Source organism: Triturus cristatus, chromosome 10 (assembly GCF_964204655.1).
Source record: "Triturus cristatus chromosome 10, aTriCri1.1, whole genome shotgun sequence".
Lineage (NCBI taxonomy): Eukaryota > Metazoa > Chordata > Amphibia > Caudata > Salamandridae > Triturus > Triturus cristatus.
The window spans coordinates 430,555,330-430,580,227 of record NC_140593.1 but is presented as its reverse complement, the minus strand read 5'-3'; the positions used below and the strand labels follow the sequence as shown (position 1 = coordinate 430,580,227).

Genomic DNA, 24,898 nt, shown 5'->3' with positions numbered 1-24,898 from the left:
GCCACAGCAGACTACCTCGTGGGCTCGAGTCGGTCAATGGCATAGGGTGAGGGGCCCGTTTTGGTTGCGTCTGTCAATGTCTCTTGGCCAGGAAGGAGGTGTAATTCTCGGTTATTGCCTGCGCTGGGCCAGGCAGGCTGACCTATTGTGTGAGTTCTTTGTGTGGCCAAGTGCAACATCTTTCAGTGTCCACTGCTTTACCAGCGTTTTGTGGAAGTGGTTCATCGCCACCGGCTCAACATCGTATTATGGTGGTTATGCATTGCGGATGTCCTTAACGTACGCGGTATCTCAGTAAATGTTTAAATAGACCTGGGGAAGCAATGATCTGCCGGACCTTGCCTGGGCTCACCAGTATTGACTACGGCTCTCACTGTTGGTAATGCACATCCTTTACCAGGATGGGCACGGGGCCCGTAGGTATCCCATGTGCATTCTGATTCAAATAATATTTACACTGAAAGGGTTTGGGAGTGTAAAACTTTAGTAAGTTTGGCCAGTAGTGTTGGAGACCCGGCCTTACCTTGCCTGAACGGAGGCATTCTCAAGAGGATATGCGTGTTAGCCACAATGATGACGCATTTATCTTATGCTACTAAGAGGCATAGTCTAGCCAGTACTGATGATGAGAGATGGGAGGTTGATTGATAGTATTGCTGCCGCAGCGGGGGACTGGGCCTGGTTTTGGGGGGCCTGGTTTCAATGCTTGGTTCCATTGGCTAATTGATGAGACCGAGTGGACTGGGAACACCTAGTAATGCGCGGTGTTTTGGTGGCTGGTCGGTATGCCATAGCCAGTGCCTGAGCATGCTGGGTAGCCCTGCAGTCCAGCTGTACTCTGGCAAACACTTGTAGCTGCGCAGGGCTCCCTCGGTTCTGTCGGGGTCTGTTATATTAACCGGGCACTCCTGGGACGCTTCACCACTATGGTCGGGAGCAGGGGGAGGTGTCACTTTGCATCCGGCACCTAGGCTAAGCAAAGAGTTACGCCTGTGTTGAGTGAGTGTTAATGTTACCTGGTCGTCATTGGGGCTCCTTAGGGTATGATGACCTAGCGGCTAGGTACAGCTAGGATGGTTTACGTGTGCTTCAGCGATCATACAAAAAAAAAAAAAAAAAAAAAAACATGCATCGCGGGCCCTGGCTCACACGGAAGTGGGCTAAGATCACACACACCACAGGTGCCGAGGCCTGCTCTGATGCCTGGCATTGGGGTCCCAGGTTACTTCTGAAATGGCTAGCCCTTCAGATGGTGAAAGGATGTCCGTTGTTAGTCTCCATTGTTAAACAATTGGTTATTTCCTGGGTCATCCGCGGGTGTAGAGCGTTAGGCTCTTGTTGTCTTTCCATCGGGTCGGTTTGATGCGGGATGGTGGTTTTTGGGCACAGCCACGTGGTGGGTCTTTCTGTGTCTGCCTGGGGTTAGCCTTCCTTAATCTCCCTGCTTGTCAAACACGGTTGTATGACGGGGGGGGGCAACTAGCCCTGTGCTGATTGAGTTGTTACTACTGTCATTAGTATTAAACACATCAGGTTCTTGTGGTGCTGATATTTCCACCCACACTATAGGTACTCTAGGACGCATGTCCTCCATTACACACATCTCCAGACAGGACTGCCCCTCCTCCCCGTCCCCCTCCAATCCGTGGGGCAATAGGGGTCCAAATTCTTGTGGGGTTGGCAGGCTTGGACAGAGTTTGGTGGCGAGCTCCCACATCATTGGTAGGAGGATTTAGTAGAGTCTTGGGGCACGGCACAGGCCGCGTCCTCTCGCTGTGTTTGTTCTTCTAGGTGTGGTCGGGTCAAGTGACGGAGGAGAGCAATCATCGCTGGTATATCTGGGCAGGAAGGAACGCCAGGCAAGAGTGTAGCGTAGGCAGATATGTGGTACTTATCGGGGACTGGAGGTTGGTCTCAATGGCATGCCGCCATGCAAGGGGACCATGCCCTAGGTCACGTACATCAGGCAGTGACCGGTGAACTGGGACCATTTGTACTAGAATATACAGGAGTGGTTCCCACCACGGTTGGTCAGTTGGGAAGCTGTCATCTTTATTCTCACTAGTTACCCTCTCCATCACTCCTATTGTAAGCTGAAGATGCCTGTTGACGCTGTTAGACCTGCTATTAGTTATTACACTCACCTGTGTGCCTTGGCATGGTTTGTCTCGCATCAGGGCCAGTTTGGGGGTTACTGGCGAATTGTTGCTCCAGGGCTGAAGCGGGCACTTCCAGAACAGGGCAAGATTATTTAGGCCAGGCAGCATGACAAAGGTCTTTTCGGCACTGCCAGAATGGTGCAGGCTGCGAAGTAGCGCCATTGCAGAACATAGATTTGTCAACATCCTGCTAGGAAATGATTAGCAGCAGGAAGGTATTGAACCATGGTGAGCAATTGGTTGGGGTTTCGTGCTCAACAGGAGCAAGGGAATTGCATTCTGTTCCATCAGGCTATGGGTACCATCTATAGCACCAGAGACTTTAAAGCTGCTATTTTCACCCGGGACTGGGGCTGGCAACGTCAGCTAACTTTGCAGCCAGACACCGAATAGGCAAAGACAGACTTGCGTTGGTGCTACGGGCACTCAGCAGTAGAGTCAGCGGAGTCTCCTCATACCCTGGTATCTGTCTGTGATAAATCGCAAGGTTGTGGCTACACTCGAACAGGCACTCTAGGGCAGCTGGGGCGGGAGTGTGCCAGTGCCAGGAGGGTGCGGGTTGCCTGGTCCGGGCTGCCTGTTGGGAGGGAGCACTAATACGGATAGCCACAAGAGCACATTTGCATTCATAGAAGGCTAAATTAATACTTTTATGGCAGGGTGCCAGTTGCTTCAGTTGGGTGCGTGTTCCTTGGCAGTGTCAGGAACATTCAGAAGGCTATGTTGGTGGTTAGCCTGTTGTCCTGCTTTTCAGAGGTGTTTTAAGCTCAGGCAAGGCCAAGCATGGGTTAGAGGCCGGGGTCTGCCCTGGGGATTCGTGTTAACAGGCAGGTGAAGCAGCAGAACTTAGAGGGGCTTGGGTCTGACCCCTGGTTTCAAGGGCAGAGCCTGGTCAGCTCACTTAGTAGCCCGTCCTTTATTTCAACATAACAGGGACATTTATAGTGAGTAACGTAAGGGGTGACTTCTCCCGCCCTCTAGCACTGCCTGGCAGCTATGCAGGTTTTGGAAGTGGCCTTCCCACGGGGGCGATTGGGTCCATATGTTTGGGGCAAACTCCTAGGAGGCATTTTGGGCTGCAAAGTAGCAGGAGTGCCACTGGCATTCCCAGTATTAACATAGTGAGGCATTTATGCTTTGGTCCCCCCCTGGGTCACGCTGTCCTGTCTGCTCGCTGGTATGCGGGCAGAACTTTGGGAGGGCTAGGCTTCACATAGGGTGGTGACTGTCGGAAGGTGATAGTCATACTCCGACTAGGGCTAGACTCGGATAACTGAGGTAAGAGGAAGTAGAGCGGGTTTGTCAACTCTTACCTCCACCCGCGGGCACGTCCTGGCAGGAGTGGCTTGTCATAGGTATTGTTCTTCAGCCATGCAAAGGTAACATTGGACCAATGCCTATTTTTAGGTTTCGGGTCATATCAGTCAAAATCCACGGGGAGTTTTGATAGAATGGGGGCACTTGTCCTGAGGGGGCATGCCGGCTCCGGGCCTGCACGGGCTAAGACTGGTTTGACTGGACCTGGGGAAGCCCGGTTATCAGCATGTTGTAAGTTAAAAGGCAAAGAGGTTTTGGCTTCATCAGGAAAGGTCTTATTCACGCCAAATCCACAGGGTGCCTGGAGGGAGATGGGGTACACCTCTCTAGTTGAAGCATGGATCTTTTCCTACTGGACTCAAGTGAAGCTTTGGCTGCAGCAGGTTGTAAGTAATAGGCTACCTTGGCAAGGAGCCCGCTCAGGAGAAGCCATTGAGGTGTCAAGGAGAAAAGTTAATAGCGTCATGCGCAAGTTCACTGAGCAAAGAGGCTTTGGCTTCATCAGGCATGGCTTTTTACACGCCAAATCAACAGGGTGTCTGGAGGGTGATGGGGTGCACCTCTCCACTCTAGGCATGGATTTATTTTTACTTGACCTTGGTGAAGCCTTGGCAGCTGCGGGTTGCGAATAGAAGTGGTAGTCTGGTGGGGGGCCCAGGTAGTGACGGTGGCCACTCCCTAGGCTGTGGAGGAGTTACAGGGTGATCCAGGGTCTGCACATACCAAGGGGTACATCATGCAGCAGCACCGCGGGGTGCTAAGCCAGGATACCCAGGGATGTTTTAGTGTTGTCCCCTGGAAGAACGATGGCGCCCCGTTAGCCGACAGGCGGTTGTGGGTCTGAGCAACCGGGGGCTGCCATGTATGCTCCGCCCACCCTCACGGGGGGGGGGGGCATGTGAAGCAAGTGGACTGGGGGTCCACGGATGGGAGGGGTGGCCCCTCCCAATAGTTGGTATACACCATTCGGCGTTGCCATGGTGACTCTAGGCTTATCAGACGGGCAGGCGGCATAGGGGCTGGCCTGCCCTGGGATCGCCCGTAAGATAACCCACCATGTTTGCATATTGGTTATGCTAATAAACCTGCAGCAATATTTCTCCACCTACAATACAGTGTCTTGTGGTTTATTTATGTACTTATGTGTTTTGTGACAACTGTTGCCGATATTGGCACTATGGTCACTACTCATGCTGGCGCGAGAGCTGATGGGGGACGGAGCCAAAGATATGGCCTTCGCCCTAACCCAGCACCGAGGCAGTTGCTTCTTGATTGTGTGTGTGTGGTATAAATAGAGTTTGGTTTCCTTTGTATTAAAAGTTGGATAAGATGCAGAGTGCCACCCGGCCTCAACCATACTTTGTGTCACTGGTACACCCCGAGGGCTAGCCGTGGTCTGAGGGGTCTGAGGGGATAAATAAATGCTGGAGTGACTGCTCTAGGCACTCCGTCTGTAACACTCAGCAGGTTGTGTGTCCATTGTTTCACTTTACATTGGCGATTGCAGCCTGCCTTCCAGTCGGAGGCACGAGGGCTCCACAGTGTGTCTGAAAAAAAAAAAATTCAGTGCGAGCAAGACTCGGTGTTTAAGCATGAGAAAAGCTGGTTTTCAAATATTGTTTGCAGTCTCTGTTACACCTTTGTAAAAAAGTGTTTTTTTTTCAGATTATTTGCAGAGAAAGTATGAGGGTATAATGTATGATACACAATAACTTTCCTCTTTCTGCTACAGGGATGCGTGCCTTGCTTTATATTGTATACTGTTCCTCTAGGTGTATACAATGTAGCAACAGAAGCGAGCGCATTGTGCTCCCATATTACACGGATTACGGTTATAGCCACTCCCTCTGGGGAGGGGCGCGCACACTGTTGAGTACGGTAGCTCCACCAGCATTGAGGGAGGCTGAAGCATTGAGCCCCACGGCTTTGGTCGCACTTCCTGTTTAACACCGTGGGTGAGGAAATGGTGCCTAACCTGCACCTTCTATTATGGACATTTCCGTGAATCCGGCGCCAGGCTCTCCGCTCCGGTCACGGTGAGTACGAGTGGCTGGCGTGGCGCGCTCTGTTCATTTGTGGCGGGTGTACCGTGCCCCTTACGCTGACCCAGCAGCCCCGGAGGCTTCACCTGTTCCCAGCCGCCCTCACCTGCCTGTGCATGTTATGCTCGGGTGGTGGTGGTGGCGGCGGGCTGCATTGGCAGCCGAAAGCGAGCAGCCGGCACCGAGGTCCGGCAGGTATAGCTGCCTGCACGGGCACAATAGGGGACTCCCAGCCCCAGACAATGCGGGTTTTCCCTACACTTGCTCCGTGGGCTTCGAATGGGCTTCCCCCGCCGTATGGGTGTTTGTTTTTCCAGGTTTACGAGGTCGCTCTTCCCAGGACGTTTATGTTGCCTCTGTTATTGCAAGGAGTCAGAGTGATAGTGTAAATCATAAGGTAACAATGTTACTGGTTTGGTGTTTAAATTTCTGTGCCTCGAATCCCCCTCCGTCTTCGTTATGTTTTTCTGCACGCTCCGCTGCATTCCCCCGTTCAATGACAGGTGTGTGTCTCTTATTTTGAAAACACCTTAATCTCCGGTCCTGTCTCCCTGGTTCAGGTGGGTTTCACCTGAGATGCGACCCCTCCCCTTACATCTTAAACGGATGTTGTTACAGTTAATGGATTTAGGTGTGCACGTCACACTAATAAGCAACCTGGAGTTAAGAACAATACCCATGTGTTTCCTTTGTTTTTTGTAATGCTAGAAATCTCTAGTTCCCAGTATCGGGTGAAACCAGCTGTGCATACTTTGGTTTTTTTCAACTTTGCATTGTTGTAGATTTTATTTCTGCATTGCGTGCACAATGCTCTAAGTACAGAAAAAAAAAAACAGAAATTGGTGTGATTATCTGTATATGCAGAAAACGTGTGGTTTGCTAGTCTGTCTCGCACCAGCTATGGGGCAACCACAGATCCCTGCGTGTGCCCGTTTTATAAGATACCCTTCTGTGGGCAGCTGGCCTTTTCAGTGCAGTCTCCCCGCATTCACTCCTGTCGGGCACACATCCACGCGTGTCTGTGTTTTGAAACCTCTCCATCTTCCACTCTTGTACATCTTCACAACTTGACCTGACACCGACCCCAGCCTCACGTTCCTCCCTTTGTTTATGGTCGTTGTGAGTGTGGTGTGTAGGATGGCTGGAGGCGGTGTTGGGCCGTGGGCATGGCGTCAGCAACCACAGCCCATTTCCCAATTAAACCCGCCCCCGTGGGAACACACGTGTGTGTCTCCAGTGATCTCATTAATCCCCAGGAAAGGGTTTGAAGAGGCCTGAACTAAACAAAGCGCGTTATAAACAACACCGGAGAAGCCGCTAACATACAGGAGCAAGCGTGGGTGCGGTGAATGTACATATATGTTTACACGTAGAGTCTTTGCTTCCCGCTCACAGGGCACACTAGTCAATTTTGCTTGTTTAGGTCTGGCTTGACAGCGCATCTTTTACGATTACCTATTGTTGCCAGTTATTTAAAATATACTGCCCTGGGCTTTGCTCTGCTCAGAGATGTATAACTCTCTCGCCTCATGCTATTGGCTGTTCGGTGTATCTTTCCACCTTGTAGGAGTGTTCATAGTGTAAAGCATGAGGGAATATTTGCTTCTCCGGAGTGCGCGGAATTGCCCCTCATCTAGGACTTGTTTCATATGTGCTTTTGATTACACAAAGCAAAGCTCGGTGCGTGCAGCAAAGGTCTGTCTACTTCATGGCGCTTTGGTGTTTGGCCTTGAGATACATTGGTTGTTGGTGATGTTTATGTTGCCATATGGGTTCTACTGTAGTGGTTGATGACGTTTCTAAAATATGCTGACATTACAAGTTTCCAAGCAGGAGCTCGATTTGGAGTGTACGGAGTTGAGGCATTTGAGTGTGACTTCGTCTTACTACTTTTTATTGAAATGTTTGTTTTATGGTAGTAATTCATCATAGCTTTAGTCTTACTCACGTGACTGAGTGTGTTCTTTCATTGCACCATTTTGTTTGCTTACGGCTTTCAATGGTCTATAGCACATAGCTGCATGCGAGGTCAGGTCAGCACTTTGGACGTCTGTGTGATGTCCTAATGTTGAATATTCATCAGTGGCATAGCAAGGGGTCAATGGGCCCTTCAGTCAGTGCTTGAAATGGGAAAATAGTAGTGCGGGTACTCTACCTGCTTGTTTCTCAGAAGTGCCGGTACTCTCCAATTAAAAGTATTACGTCGGTCTTTAAAAGTGCCGGTACTCTCCCTCTAAAAACAAAAAAGTGTCGGTACTCCGTACCGGGCAGTACCGGCCTATTTAAAGCACTGGCCGTCCTGCAAACAGTGAAAATATCCCCTCCACCCACCCGGGCTCCCCACAGTTTCTAGTAACACAGGCCTAATTGGGGTCGATAGCCAACATTCCTGGGCTCCGGTGCCACTGCACCTGCTGCGCCCCAGATTCTTAGCTCACCCAGGTAAGCATGATGGAAGGGAAGCTGACCACCTTTCAATCACAAACATCGTATCAAATGAGTGGGTGGGAATTAAAACCCAGCCCTGTCACTCGCGTTCTGTATCAAGTGCTGCTTTACGGCTGTCGTCGTATCTTAGAGGGAGGCGTGGAGCTGGGACATTGAGGAGTCCCTTGGCGGCGTGTGCGAGAGGGCTCCTCTCAGAGGGGCAGCCTAGCCTGTCTCTGTTGAACGAAACACGTGCTTGGATCTGGCCTTGTGACCCCTCCGCTTGCCGTAATCTGGCCTTCTGTCTCTGTCCTTTGTCTTATTCTGGGTCACCTGCTGCTATATTTATAGACTGTTCCTCGCGGGTCTTTGGTCTAAAGCTTCTCATCAGAGTGAGTGCCCCTTGTTCCCTCTGAAGATGTCTGCGTGTCCGCACATTCTGCGGGGAACGTGACCGCAGCCTCGCTTTTCACATATCTTCTTGAGTATTCACACATACATCAGCCGTCATTGTGTAGATATCTCCAGTCTCCGCTTTTATTAGAATTTTGATGGCTGCAGAAATGAAGAACACTTTTTCAAATTTATTTGTGTGTATGTATATGTGTGTGTATGTGTGCGTGTGTGTATATAAATATATCTATCCATCCATCCATCCATCCATCCCCAGGAATGCAGTTTAAAGACGGGATCGCGCTGCACTCTGTTTTACAGCTTTGATTTCCATGTTTTCTGCTGTTCTTTTTCAACTGGTTCCTGTTCCTGCCTAAATTGTAGGTGGTTCTCAAACCTGCAATTAACTCAGTCCCAGCTAGGTTCGATGATGGTCTTTTACATAAACGCGCGCTCGTTTGTTTTAGCAGGCGATGCTGAGTGTGGTAATTAAGTCTGGGGTTCTATACGCTCCCCACCCTTCGCAGAACGCACCTTACAAGCGGGTGCTAATTACAGGCAAGCGGTGTATTGTTGTGATAAACAGTCTGCCACTGACATCTGGCCTCTGCCCGCCCTGTGTGTGCGGACTCCAACATGGGCGTCATATGCATTAGTGCATCCTTCATATGACATTGACATCTGGTGGAAATGGTGAATGAATTGATGCTAGACTTGGGTCCTTTTCACTGCACATTGCATCCTTCTTCTTCCATCTCTCTTTCTCTGCCTCCTTTGCTTATTGTCTCTTCTTATTCCCACATTCTCTGGAAAATGTATTTACTGAGGTTCTCTTGTAGCTGTAAAATCTGTTATCTAAATATAGTTTTAGCTACAAAATATAGCTACCTGTTTGTGCAGATCACCCACAGACACCTTTGTAGGCCTGCTGCAAGCTGTAGAAAGTGCTTAAAAATAAATGTCTTTTCTAGTCCTTGTTAGGGGCAAGTTTCTTGTCAAAAACGCACCCTGTGTCCTACTTCAGGCAATTTATTTTAGTCTATAGTTATTTCTTCTGCTCTCACATATATACATTTTTCCTGCTTGTGGTGTGGTTTTTTTTTTTTTTTGTGCCTTTTTTATATGAATTCCTGCAGGGATTGCTTAAGAGTGGAGGTCACAGGCCCATTTAAAATCTTCCTTTTAGTTTTGTATTTTATTGTATTTTAATTATGATTATATAGAGCTTCATAACCGTCAGGACCTCTCAAGTCGGTTGTAGTTGGTCGGACTGATGTGGGTTGGTATTGTCGCCTCTGTGTGAAATGTTTTGGTATTGAATATGATGACAAGATTTGGGCTGTTGCTGTGTCATATGTTAACGCAGCTTGGCATGTAGTGGAGCTGAGAGCGATGGTAGAATGCTTAAGCTTACAAGACATAGTTTGTTCTTGTTTGTAAGCAGTGATTGCAAATATGACTTATGTGGGATGCGTTTTTAGTGTGGTGTACGATGAGCGGTGGTTCTTATTTTATTGCTGCTCTTATCAAACTGGCACAAGAACGTGGGATGGTAATAACATTCTTCATCAGTGCAAGTTGTTTAAGTGCATGCGGGTAGGGACCTACCTTTTATTGTGGTTCTTGCTTTTCTTGCACGTTCCCATTGCTCTTAAAATTGCGAAAGGGGCTCCGTGTCAACAACGATCCAAATGGATTGTGTACACTATTGCACTATGTACACTATTACAGTGGGTACGGTGTGGTACAACATTAAGCCACAACTTAAACAGTGGGTTAATAAAGGTTTCTCAATGTGCAAGTTGACTTATCTGGTATTGGCGCACACTGTTGTGGTAAATTAGTATTCTAAAATACACTGTGCAGTACCTGATCCATGTGTATTCTGGCCTAAAGAATAGCTTTTAGGACTCGCCTGGACAGCGCATGTACTCTCTATTAAAGACCTTTTTGTGTTCTAACAGTAGGCTCAGAGGCTTCCAATTGCTGGGTTTTGTGGTGACTCATTTGCCTGCTTCTTGTTGGTCAACTGCCTTGGGTTTCCCCTCACCGCCCCATATACCAATTCCCTCCCTCCCTGTTGCCTCCTGTCCTGCAAGCAATAAAAAAAAATAACGCTATAACATGCTCAGAGCTAGCAGTTTGATAGACACTTTTAATTTTTTTTACTTTGTCATGCTGCACAGCAGTCATACAACATGGCCAGAAGACCTTGACAGTCAGTAGCTCTCTCGTAGGCAAGACTTATTGGCTTTGCCAATGCTGGTTTTAATGTTGAGCTTGTTGCTAGGGATTTTGCTGGTTTGTGATGCTGTAAATTACGACTGTCACTATTATTCAACTCAATACATGCACTTTTTTAGTGGTTTTTTTTGTATTGCTTTGAGAAGGTAAATGGACCAGTTCGCTTAGTGGCATTTGTACCTGTTATCGTCTAACCTACACAAATGCGCATCTGAGCAGTTAAGACATAGCTCACTGAGGTCGCTGTGCTTGAGTGCTAACTAGCCTGTGCTTTGGAAAAGCTTTTACTTGGGTCTTTATGTTGATGACTCCACCTTTACCCAATCAGCGTGCGAGGCCAGCAGCTAGCCGATTGGCCACTCAGCTGGGTGTGTAGCTGATTCTCAAAAGTTTCCAAAATGATGGATGGATATTTTGACAAAGAAGTGGTGACTTCCAGTACTGATGCTTTGTGGTGTATTACAGTCATCTCTGGATACTCGAAATCTCTAAAAATGGGGGCTGCAGGTTTTTCTTCAGGTCCTGCATGCCTCTAATCGCTTCATTTCAAACATCGGTGCCAGGTATTATGGGAAATGGAGATGCGGCTCACCCGCCACTCGACCTCCACCAGCGAAAAGTTGCATGTGGCTGACCTGCCGTAACAATTTATGCACAAAAAAGAAATTCATTTGCAGCTGAAATGTAACTGGTTAACAATAGTCTATCAGAGGCCTTCTGCATAGTAACTGTATTGTTCTGTCTGCCGCCCTCCATGGAAGTCTGTGGCCCCCTTCTGGATGCGTCGAAGGCAAAGTATGAAACAATCCATTAGTTGTCTATCTTAAGCGTTCAGACGGGAAGTTGCTCACTGTGTTTCTTTTTATAACAAGAATAAAACTTTTCTTGAATAATTCAGACCAATGTCCTGCAAGCTTTATCTATGTCTTATCCAAATCTAAAAAAAATACATTGTTTCCAGCCTTAAGAATTTTCAGAATTGAACTTTAGCCTTTCCTTGGCCTAAAAGCTGCTCACGAATGTGTTCCGGGTCTCCATTGGAGAGCTGGTACTTTCTGGGCCCATTAGCACTCCGAGATCAACGGTGTTCTCCGGTCACTCTGGGGTATTCTTAGTCCCGCCCTGCTAGGGCTGGTGTCATTTTTACTGTAGGTGAACCCTACTACAGGTGTCCTACTGTACTTGATATTGTCCTACTAGCCTTTACACCATCAGAACATGTGTTCTCTTTATAAGGGGACTGCGATTAGTAGCCACAGGAAAGTGTTACTGTCTGTGTAACACTTGATGTGAATGCCAAATATTTCCGTTTTTTTAAAAATAGACATACTAGCATATGGTTAGTCATGAACCATAGTTGTATTTTTGTCTGGTACATGCCATATATACGAGTCTCTTAATTCCCTTTCTTACCTCAGAGTAGAGTTCTTGTTAAATCCTGGGTTTCCAACGGTGGTTCAGAAAGGCTGAAGCCATGCCAGATTGTCAACATATGCACAAAATCAGTTTACATGGAATGAACACACGTGAGTTATTTACATTATGGGAGGATGTCACATTTTCAGGATAACTTTCTTACCTTTGTGGACCAACTTTGGAAAATCCTGCTTTCAAACGTTATTGGCGGAGTTGAGCTACATACACTGTTTATCTTTCTTTCTCTTGTATTTTGTACAAATATGAGCAGTGCCTGTGAGTTCTGTAAATCTAACCGTTCTCTGGAAACAACGTAAACTATATCTAAATGTGTCAAAATGAAGCACGTATATTCCATATTTAAATGAGTTGCCCACCTACTACCATACATTGGCTTGCCTTCACCTCATGATGAAGTAACTTAGTTCTGGAGACTTCACAGCACAGTGGTTGAATGATGAAGGTATCGCCACTGCTATGCGCATCGGTACACAGATGTGCCTCTGTAAATAACCTTCAGCTTAAAAGAGTGCATCTCTGAGTATTCTTGATTTCCAGTTGCCGCTGTCTGTTGCTGCATTCTCAATATGTCTTCCCAATTCTACTCGCTGTTGTTCGTATTGAATATTTTGAGACGGTATGTCAATGGTAGATTTTATCCTCACTCCATCTCATATAGTCACAGCCCCCTCCCTTTAGGATAGTCTTTCCCTTCCAACAACAAAAAGAAAACTAAAGGATCGTTGTACAGCTGTAGATAAAACTGGACCCGTTTATCAGTTTTACTAATAAGAGTGTCATTCTCCTTTGCAATTTTAAGAATTACTGGGTAAGATGTGAAATAAAGTGATAGAGCTTTGCACGTGGGCCCCAAAGAGAGATCTTACTGAATCCTCGGTTTATAGCGTATAGGCAGTTCTTAGCAGCTGTCGGCGTGCCCTCCCTCCGCACACCGGGTGGAATGGACCCTTAGGGAAGCACCCATTGTTTCAAGCTTTTATTATTCACAACCGTGTTGCTCTCATTGAGCACACAAATAAAATACCCATGTTGGATATAAAGGATTTTGGGACTTGTAGTTACCTTCCGTTCTCCTCGGTTGTATGATAGACCCACGAGTGGTAAACCATGCGTGCCTCTACCACGCAACCTAAACAACGAATGCGTCTTAACAATGCATTCCTTTACCAAGTAATTTCGTGGTAAAGGCATGAATGGTAAAGGGGTATTGTGTGGCTACTGCCGCGACCCCCTCCCTGACCTGAGGTCCAAATACCCCTATCCCCTCCCAACTCCCACCCAATCCCTAACCTTTAAACACTACTTCGCCCCCGACCCCCTTGTGCTGTCCCAACAACTACCCCAACCCCTTCCACTGCCCTTAGGCAAACCCCTATTTTAAAAACGACCTCGTCCCACCTCCCCCAGCCCTAAAAACTACCCGACTACCCATTCCCCCTCCCCCTGCCCTGAGGCCTAATACCCTAACCCTTAAAAAAAAAAAAAGAACTACCCCTGAACCCCCAGCCCATAAAACTACCTATTACCCGAAAACTACCCCCCAGATCTGAAAACTAATTCCACCCCCAGACCTGAACAACTAGGCCAAACCCCCACAGTCCTGAAAACTACCCCCAACCAGGGCTGGCTTTAGGGCAGTACAACCGGTGCGGCTGCACTGGGCGCTGACCTGTGGAGGGGGTGTTGACATTAGGGGGGAGCGCAGTGTTTAGCAATAACATATGATTGGACTGATGAGGGGTACTTTAGCCCGCGGTAGTGAGAGAATCTGAAGAGGCTGTCATGGTGCGTGGGGGCGCCAAGAAGAATTGTCGCACCGGGCGCCACCAGTGCTAAAGCCGGCCCTGCCTCCAACCCCCCCAGCCCTGAAAACTTCCTCTTGATCTGAAAACTACCTCCACCCCCTAGCCCTGAAAACTACCTCCAAACCCCCAGCCCTGACAACTAGCCCCACCTCCCAGTCCTGAAAACCTAGCCAGAACCCCCAACCCTGAAAACCTAGCCAGAATCCCCCCAGCCCTGACAACTGCCCCAGCCCTGACAACTGCCCCAGCCCTGAAAAGTATCCCGACCCACCCCCGTAAACCATCCCGACTCACCCCCAGCCCTGTAAACCATCCCGACTCACCCCCAGCCCTGTAAACCATCCCGACTCACCCCCAGCCCTGTAAACCATCCCGACACACCCCCAGCCCTGTAAACCATCCCGACCCACCCCCAGCCCTAAAAACCATCCAGACCCACCCCACAAAACCACCCGACCCACATCCAGCCCACAAAACTACCCGGACCCCCCCGCCCACAAAACTACCCGGACCCCCGCCCACAAAACTACCCGGACCCCCCGCCCACAAAACTACCCCGACCCCCCCCCCCCCGCCCAAAACTATCCCCTTCCCACACCCCAGCCCAAAAGACTACCCCCAGCCCACAAAACAACCCCAACCCACCCCACAACTACACTGAGCCCCACTTACCTCACTGCTTCCTGTGAGGTCTTCCTGTTTCCGTCTGCAGCAGCCAGCAGCTAGACTGCGCATTGCCATAACCATGCATATGCGTGGTTAAGGCAAGCACGGTCTAGCTTGCGGAGTCTAACACTTGTGGTTTAGACTGCAGTGATCCGATTGTTTACCTTTCTCCTCTTAACAATGAAGTATACTAGATTTCAGTAATATGGGGATTTTTTTGTATAAATGGCGACCACATGTAAGGGTCACAGATTGTGTGGAATGTACGGGAGTCTTTCTCCTTCCCTCCCAATTTTTAAGCTTTATTCTCGTTCATCTTGAAAAACCCTGTCATCACCAGGAAGTACATTGTCCTAAAAAAAAAATGCATACCTAAGGTCACAAACTGTGGTAGATTTGCTTTTGCCTCAGAGTATTTTACTTATTTTGTCTTTTTTTTTTTTATAACCTTAAAATATTTACCGTAAGGATTGAGAGACATTGTCTTTGACCTGAAGTGTTTCGTTATGTTTAGAAATGTTTTTACGGTTATTTATGTGGAAGATTTTGACCGCATGTTTTTCTTAAGGATCAAACCTCAGCTTTTCATCAAGTGGAGTGCCCAGATTGTCCGCCTTATTTTATTTGTGTATTTTGTAGAGCGCTGCAGCTGCCCCAACGGGGCGTCCCGGCGCTGATAGATCATGGAACTAGAGGCTAGGCACTAAGGAGCATTATATGGGGAAAAGATGCGTTTTCAGGGATTTTCGGAATGCTAATTCGGTTTGGCAGGCTCGTAATGCAACCGGAAGGTTGTTCCAACACCGAGTGGCACAGACCTCGAATGTTTTACCGCCTGCGCGAGTACGTTTAAATCTGGGGGTTTCCAGCAGAAGTTGGGAATTAGAGCGTAATGTCCTGGAGTTGACATACGGTTTTAGAGTGTTTTTTAGGTGGGCCGAGCCTTTGCCCTTGGAGGCCCGGAAAGCCAAGGTCATGGCCTTAAAAATACATCTCTTGGAAATGGGGAGCCAGTGGAGTTTACGGAGGTGTGGGGAGATGTGATGTCTGGCGGGAATTCTCTCCACCAGCCGAGCAGCAGCATTCTGGACAGTCTGAAGCTTGTGGCATAGGCCTGCTGTGATGCCAAGGTATAATGCGTTGGCATAGTCCAGGTGAGATATTATTAGGGCCTGTACCACAGTCTTACGGCAATCCATCGGTAGGTAGTTGATGAGCCGTCTAATTGTCTTGATCTTAGCAAAGCAGGATGCTGCTACTGTTTGAACCTGGGCGTTAAAACTGAGATGATTATCCCAACGCACTCCCAGGTTTCTCACCGAGTCTTTAGGCGTGGGGGCATGGCTGAGATCATTCGGCCACCATAAATTAGAATCAAGAGGGGATGATGAATTAAAAAACAGAATCTCTGTCTTTCCGGCGTTAAGTCGGAGGGAATTGGAGTCCATCCAGCTAGAGATGTCTCTTAGACAGTTTTTCAGTGGGTTGAAGGCAGAGGCAGTAGGGGTATCAAAAGTAAAGAGTAACTGAATGTCATCCGCATAGGAGGTGAATTTAATCCCGGTTTGCGCAATCAGTTTAGCCAGGGGGGAAAAGTAAACGTTGAACAGGAGCGGGCTCAGGGAGGAGCCCTGAGGAACTCCCCATTTTAGTGGTCTAGCAGTGGAGGTGTAGGGAGGGGTGAATACCTGCTGAGTACGGTCACCCAGGTAAGAAGAGAGCCATCTCAGCACTGTACCGCCGAAGCCTAGGTCTCTCAGCCTTCTCAGCAAGATCTTATGAGAGACGGTGTCAAATGCTGCTGAGAGATCCAGCAGCACTAACACCGCCCTCGAGCCTCGATCCATCGTCCATCTCACGGAGTCAGCCATTTCAACAAGGGCCGACTCCGTGCTGTGGCCCGACCGAAAGCCGTGCTGAGAGTCATGCAGGAGCCCATGGGATTCGATGTAGTTAGCAAGCTGGGCGTGCACCAGTTTTTCCAGGATCTTAGCTGGGGCAGGTAGGAGGGAGATGGGCCTGTAGTTACTAGGGTTATCTGGGTCAAGATCAGGTTTCTTAAGGATGGGGACTAGGGACGCATGTTTCCATTTTGCGGGAAAAACACCCGTTCTTATGGATTGGTTCCAGATATGGTTAAGAAATGGATTGAGCAGGGGTGCCAGTTTTTTGTATTGTTTGGCTGGCAGTGGGTCCTTGGGGGAGCCGGATTTACAATTGAGTAATTCTACCAGTGTGTCATCCTCAGAGATTTCTGCAAATTCTAGGGCAAATGATCTAGAGTGCTACCCAGCATGGTGGCCAGGAAATGAATCTCCCACTAGATCTTGCCCTTTCAGCTTTTGGCGCCCATTTTGGTTCTAAATAGTCAGAACAGGATGACTTGCATCCTCGTCTTTATTCAGGAGTTCCTAGTACTCAATAGCTGTTTTCGACCACCCTCTCCAGCAGACACATTTCATTTCAGTTGTGGCCCCAACGACGTATTATTAATGTACAGCTGCAACCCAAAGACATGATTCTGAATAATTAGTGCAAGGGGTCTTAGTTGTGAAATGTAAATGCAGGGCGAATATAGTTTCCAATCTGAACTTGCTGAGTTCTGTAGAAGAGCTGTAATCCGGGTGAAATTTAATTTGATAACTCCCTAAATGCAAATATTAAAAAGCTACCAGTCCTACAAAATTCGGTTCTGAGGGTTGTGTGTGATCTTCTGAGAACATGCACACCTCCTGTACGGGGAGCACTGGACTCACTCCCAGTTGGGCACATATCAAACACAAAAAAAAACCTATGATAATGAAATGGGATGATTCACCGTAGTGGCGGAAACATTGGCATCCCTGATTTGTCCTTTGTTGACCTGTTTTGGCATTAACATTTGCGGATCAAGGCTTATGATTCCAACACTTAGAAGTTTGCGCAGAAATAATGCAGTTGCTAAAGTACCCCCGGTACAGCATACTGGAATCCTCTAGCGTTTACTATTAGAAGTATAGTAGAACTCCTGCCTTTAAGAAAGGCCATGCATTAAAACATTGCTGTTGCTTGTTTCTAATTGGTTTCTTCTTGTAGTTTCAACACTTAGTTGCCATGCTCTTGTGTTTTTAGTGCTATAGAAGCTAATTGAGAGCTTGATCTATGACCATTGCAAGATAATTCAGAAGGTATCCACCCATCCTGGGCATGAGTTGGACTCCCCTACTTTAAATTTCATAGAACATGTGATGGGTTACGCGCACTTGAAGGCCTTTCTGTGTTGTTAGCAGGTATTTGACCAGATTGTTATTAGGTACTGTCAACCCTGAATTTGCGTTTTGCTATCTCTAGAGCAGACCTAGTCCTCAGTAAGTATCCACCTGAAAGCTAAACTTTGTTCCTGACATTGAATAACTGACATACTCCTTCCAAAAGCGATTATTTTACTTTTTTACCAGGCGGTCTCGGAGACTGGCCCGTCACTGCCAGATTGCCCAGTTTTGCGGACCCTGATTGTTCCTTTCTTGCTCTGATCCTTTGAAATGTATTTGGTGTGAGCTAAGTTGTTAAAGGTTCTGCTGTCTGCATTTTTATGCCTATCCAGGTCGAGTAAACTAAAAGATTCCGCTAACTGACCATATTATAAAAGTAATTTCTTAAATGTAAAATGCACCCATTTTTGATCATCCTTTCAAACGTGTTTCTTTCTTACACAATTTCACGGCTGAGGGTCTTCATGAGAGCAGTGGTTTATTATTGATTCTGAGCAGGCGCTGTCGCTTGTAGTTTCAAGCTGTGACAAGAAAACCTATATTGCCTCCTTGAATGTATGTATGTGTCTATACCAGTTTTTGGATGATTTGCCGCTGTAATTATTTAAGAACCACATTCAACGAAAGGCAAAGTCTCCTTGTCGCTGCCAGAGACCTTTTTAGTTTCCATTGAATGACGACTGTAAATTGCTTAATGTGCAGGTTTTTTGAAGAATTTCCCCCCAAAAAAGCAAACGGTCATATGCAAGCTGAACCACATATACCAAATTATACATGGTACGATATGGTAATTATACATGGTACGATATGGTAATTATACATGGTACGATATGGTAATTTCATAACCTAAATCACACTGGTGCTTACAATTGAAACCTTCATACAAGTTCAAAAGCACCCACAAGAATTTGTAAACCACCTTTGTTAACAGCCAAGAAACATGATACAGCCGGGGGCATGCATGCCTCACCAAGTTCGGGCCACTCTCTTTTTCTTTTTTAGTTTGATCTTTTTGAAATTCGCTTAGTTTTGATTTGTCCGTTTTTCACTTTGGATAGTGTCTAGGGGAATAGTGGATTTTGTGGACCAGTGGTGCAGGGCGTTTTCCACTTTTGCATCATGGCTTACAGAAAAGATGCTGAAAAGCATGTAGATATTACTCAGACCAAACACTCAACTAATGATAAAAGTACATTAAACTGCGATTGGTGAATTTTCAATAATCCAGAGTGCTTAAAGGACAAGCTAAAATGCGTAGGGATTCTGTGCAGGATTCGACAATTTTATCTGTAGTACAGATATGATTGTTGAGCCTTCTTAGGCCAGGGCAGAATTCTCAGGCGAAATTCAGAACTCTGCAGTAATGTGATTTCATGTAATTTTTGACTTAATTTCTGATGCAATTTTCGACACTGATTCACATAAACTGTCTTGCTTGGAAATATCTTCTACTCGAACCAGTCACCTGCCTCTATCGGAGGGGTTTTTTCTCATGTTCATCCAGCTTGCATGAAGAAAGTCAAGCGAGATATTGACCAACCACATTTCTTGCTAAAAGTGTAAATTTGTGAAATTTTTATCAAATTTCGCAGGAAAATATTAATCCATACAGATGCCAAGCTCTCTGTCCACCGTTTATAGGCAAACACCACTCCAATATTGCAATTTCTTGGTTTAAACACCACACACCTGAGTTTTTTTGAGACTCGCAGAGCACTTGTGGCTTCTGGTCTATTTCCCCCCTCAGTGCAGCCTTACTAGAGCTTTGAGAATCCCTTTCCAAGGTGCCACTAGCCACAGAACAGCTATCCGCTTGGTTAACAAAAGGTTTAGGTGAGGAATAATGCATAATTCCATACCATAAGGACTGTGGGGTCCCATTATTCTTAAAATGAAATCTCAATGGGTTATGCCTTAAGTCTATACACTGTTGAATTCCGAAATGCCACTGTGGCATGTTTTAAATCTAACCGCATCAGTCGGTCCCTTGAGAGAGTATCATCAGTCGCCAGAGCATGTGCCCCTCTTCAGTTCTTCTCTGGTTACTAAGGTTACTGGTTACCCGTTTGACTTGGTGGTGTTTTCTGTTGTGCTTTGAACACCTGCCAATGACTGCGGCTTATGCAACACCAAGCCTAGCACCACACCCTCTCTGCTGCCTCGCTTCCGTTCCCAAATGGCTTGGCTTATTTGGAGGGCGAGATTATTGCAAAATGGTTAAGGATGCACCTAACATTTGTGGAAGAACAGTTTGGTTTCACAGCAGGTTTTGCATTTTAACTTTACTTTTATTATTTGACCCAGGTCTTTACTTTTTCAGCTTTGAACAAGATGTGTTTTTTGCTGTTTGAGAAATGTAAGGCTCATGTGCCTTCTCACTATGGTGAATTTTTTGTGACCACTGATATCCAGATATGAAGTTGACCACAACTGTAATGTATTTGTGTTTTTTTTTTTTTTTTTTTTAACTAGACCTCTATCGGCTACAAACCAGGAGTTAGAACAGGAAGTGTAGAGTGCACAACGTTTTCCGGGTTGCTGGGGGGGGGGGGGGGGGGGGAACAGAGAGTAGATTGTTATTTGTGGTGATCCAGTGGTGCATCTCTGTTGCATCTCACATCTGCAATTAGTTCCTTGTGCATCTGTGAATGGCGTTCAGCTGTAAGCAAAGCCTTCTGCTGCCCTGGCAGATTTTCAAACTCCTAGGCTCACCTGCTTGGTTGGTGTGTTTTTTTCCGCTGCCTTGGAATTGACAAAAAATGCAGAGTGCCCCTGGGTTCCTCAGCAGTCTTGAATTTTTTGGGAGTAGTTGACGGACGTTGTTTGGGAGTTCATTGTTATGCATGTGTAAATGCACACAGAGTAAGTTTATATATTTGTAAATGTAATGCCAAAGTGCTTTTTCACTTTTAAAACATGTTTTCCTTTTTCCTAACGTAGAAAACCTTCTTCTTCTTTTGTTTTTTTTTTATCTGTGGAGAATCCCCTTCCCATAATCCCCCTCCACTCCTTTGTTTGTTTGTTTGTTTTGTTTTGTTTTTTGTGGGTGTTCCTTCCATTTACCCACTACTAAAACACACTTGTTACTTCCAATTACAGCAGCCACTTTAGGAGCATGGTAGGGGTGGAACACCCCCTGCAAAAGTATACGACTGCTAACCAACGTATAATATGCGTGTGTTCACCCCTTATGACAGCTGCCCTGACCCAGAAATGCCCACAAATGCCATTTGGGGGGAGTTACTCATGTAATTTTAGCCTGTACCTTCATCATATTGTAGTTTACCATTTCTATAATTCCTTTCATACCCTTTGTTAGAGCCCCAATTTGCTTTTCGCTTAAGTAGCTGCCCTTCAGTTATGGGTGGTTTGAAGAAGGTGTTGGCTGAGTGTCTACTATTATTGACATGTTTTGGCATAATGCGTGAAGCTCGCAGATGTGCTCCAGTCTTCATGCAGCAAGATGCAGCAACCTCCTAGACTTTGAGCGAATGAAAAATGAGTGTGAGGAATACAGGCTGCTTGTACCATCTAGAATGAACTTGCATCTTGACTGTTCGATGAAGCACTCCAACTCTTTATTGCTTTCCTGAATTTTACGTTAGATGATGATCATTCTTTTCATTGGGACAATGTTCCAGAGCTTAAATGTCTCAGAGAGAGCACCCTCCAATGCAATTGTTTTTTAAATTGGGGTGGGGGTCATTCCAGAAGAGGCACCATTTTGGATCTCTCTTCTCTTTTCGTTGTACTATTTGAATTTCATCTTTACGAAGATTGGTCCTGTCGCAAAGAGTGCTTCGTAGGAAATGCAGAACGCTTCGTAAGACATTCCTCAACTTACTAGTCACCAGGTTTGAGGTACCGGAGTCCCTTTTGCTCCGTTTAGAACATATCTGGCCCCTTTGTTCTTGATTCATCGAAGTGTGCCGATTTACTTTTTTTTTTTTTTTTTTAGTAATTCAAGTGTGGAGTTGGGTAGCTTAATCAAGACATGACAACACTAGTGTAGTTTCAGCCCGAATCCTGTGCAATAGATCTAAGTAAGGAAAATATGTACTAGAGCTTTTATAGTGAAGGAAACCTCTATGATAACTTTGCAAACCTGGGTTTTGGGTGAGCTGTTGAAACCTATGATAACACCATGGTTCTTAATCTCCCCTTAGGAGGCAGTCCTGTGTTGAAGGGCCAAACAGATCTGGGGTTATTTGTTTGCCATTTCCTGCACCTGAATATTTTTGGTTTTTAGTTTTAAGTTGAGGATGTTGCTCTATCGTCCAGTGATCAGCTGCTAACACATTCACCTAGGGACAAAAGTTTTGCAAACTGGGTGAATTTCAGGTTTAAAGATTATCAGCTCAGTGGTAGCCAGTACGTTTGAAGAAGTAGACTAGGTCAGGAGGAACAGGGGAAAGTTATACATTAAAGGTGAGCTGTAATTGTGGGATACCCAAATGAACGGTGAATAACCGCAACCTGAATGCTGAAAAAGGGTCCATTTGTGTGCTGCCCAAGAGTTCCAAGCATATCAAGTTCAGATAATGTCCTGGAATCCCATATTGTTAAATCTTCATAACAGCAGTCGGTGTATTAGTGTCAAAGATGATGGGTCAAGTAGGAGTAGTGCTATGAATCGATTTTAGTCTACGGTGTTTCGGTATCATACCAGGTGCAGAGACTAAACTGGCTTTATGCATTGTAGAGAGTGGAGCTGCAGATGCTTACAATTAGTATGCACTCCTAGTTTAAGAGGTATTATTCCTTCATGTATATTTTTTCCGTTCCAATCTTGGCTACATGTCAAAAATGTTTGTAGTACATTTATTGTTATTTTATACGATTGATCGGAAATGAGAGATTGCTGTTTCTGTACTGACTTTCTACTGCCGGAAGGTTTGAACCCTCAATAAATAAAAACGTGTTTTAAAAATAAAAAATACCAGATGCAGAGTGCTGCTGATTCCATACTCCCTTTAATTCATGATCTCAATACTCTATCTATTCAAGAAGAATTTGTTTTTTCATTGAACCTTGAGATATGGAAGAAGGCTGCCTTTTCTTTGAAATTTACTTGAGTCTGAATAATGCTCTGTACGTATTGTAGTGGGGGGGGGGGTCACATGATTTAGTGAGGTTTGAAGTTGAGGGCTGTTACTGGTTGCTTCTAGGACAAAGTGTGCTACAAGATGGGTTTTAATGCAGTGCTCATTATAAAATTCATGAGTATTTGTTATACTCTTTGAAGTGCTAGCTGGATTACGGAACTCGGATGGTATTTTGAAGAATTCCTTAGTAGGGTATTTAACCTTTTAAAATAAGCCTAGCAGTGCGATCTGTTGGCGTTCATGAAGGACGTCTGTGTATTCTGCGCTATCTTTGTAGCTGGCTTTTGTCATTCCAGTTGATTTGTTTTCCTCCATTGCCTTGCGAGGCTTGTGATTACCATCTTCATGGTCTTACACCCCTGTTCGACCATCCTGCCTTAAAGCAGTGGGGTCTTTGGCATTTAGCTGTGATGAGAATTACTGTATTGAGCCTTTGTCAGCCATAGGTGAAAATGGATTATGGAAATTGTGGGGTCTGGAGGAGGAGTAGTAAATATTTTGCAGGGAGTTCAAGTGCTTACTAACCCTAGGCAGAGTTTCCGCAAATTGACCAAAAACCTCCACCACACTGCGTGGAGTTCCGCAATTGGCTGAGTATGTTTGTTCACGCCATTTGTGTTGATTTTCAGCAGCAGGTGTGTGTCCCGCGCATTAAAATCAGCGCAAACAGCGCCATGCGCAGCATAAGAGGGCGCTGCTCGAGTAGATTTTCTACTCTAACAGGTTTCTCAACGTGATCAGTTTTGACCATCTGTGACCGCCCGCGTTGAAAAATCTTACCAGGAGGTGTATTTTTCTTGCTCGGGCAAGTGAGGAAAAAAGTCCGCTCTGCGAGTTTTTGGGAACTCTACGTACTCCACTGAGTGTGGAAAACTCTGCAAACTCCACAAACGGAGAGGAGTTCACCGCCCTGGCCTAGTGCTTACCTTAGGAGAAATGTGTAAAGTATTTATCCGTACTAAATCAGCTAAACAGCAGAAAGCACAAAACAAAAAATAAAGCTAGAATTTTAAAAATAGAGACATTTTTAGTCAACAAATATACACCAAAACAACACAAATATGATTAAGGGAACCAGAGAGATGATTTTTCAAAGTTTTGGATGTTTCTAGTGCCAGAAAAGCTAAATCCTCCAACTGTGGATATCTGGTCATCTGGACCGGGTCATAGTCAAAAGTTAAGGCTGACTCGAATGGAGCACAGGTCTAATACAGGAACCTGGTTTGTCTTAGTGGAAAGTTTACCTTCTGTCTTAGTAGTTTTTCTGGAGAAAAGTCCTCCTCTACTAGGTTGTCGTCAGGTTAGGGTGCCACCTGTATCCGAAGAGGGTCTCGTTGATGGTGGCTGTCTGAAGAGCCGGGCCTTGGTGCTAGCCTCAGCTCTGGTGGGAACTTTAAAAGCTCTTGATGTTTACTGAAAGAAAACTCAGAGTGGGTAAAGTCTTGGCCTAGGATGGCATCATTTGAATGGGTCTGAAACACACCCTGTTTTTGGTTGTGTTAAAGTTCGTCTTTTTACTCAAGTTTGGCATGCATACACTCTTTGTGCACTCCGCTCCTTTAAGTGCGCCGATGTGACTATTCAGTTAAGATATTGTGACACGTGACTTACGTGTCACGGAAGAGTTGCACAGCCGGATACACATTTGTGAAACCTTTAAATACGTAATCAATAGTGTAATCCCAAGTTTATCCAGTTTATTTCTCTAATTTATTCCTGCTTGTTCGTCACGTCTAAAACAAAGTTCCAATTTTTCATGTATACTTAATTGCACTTGAATTGCCCATCCAGGCCTATTCTCAGGCACGTAGAGAAACTTCATTACTCCAGTACATTAATTTACCATATATATATATATATATATATATATATATATATATAACATACTGGCGGTCGCCAGTAGGTAGTTATAGTTAGGACCGTGTTTCCATAGGAAATCCGCAACATTCTATTTTGAATAACTTTGGCGCCGATTGACGAATCCTGGCGAAATTTATATATCTCCATATCCTGACCCCGGGAGGCAGTACATAGGAGCAGGGAGGCCGCGGT

The 24,898-nt window shown here is 46.0% G+C and overlaps 1 protein-coding gene across 3 annotated transcripts in view; it reads left to right on the top strand.

Annotated features, from left to right (window-relative positions):
• Positions 1 to 5,351: 5,351 nt before the first annotated feature.
• Positions 5,352 to 24,898, top strand: part of MPP7 (MAGUK p55 scaffold protein 7) — a 915,371-nt gene continuing 895,824 nt past the window's right edge. For all 3 annotated transcript variants that reach the window (XM_085631773.1, XM_085631772.1, XM_085631774.1), the window contains exon 1: positions 5,352 to 5,512. The gene's annotated coding sequence lies outside the window, so the exon portion shown is untranslated. The remainder of the gene's footprint in view (positions 5,513 to 24,898) is intronic.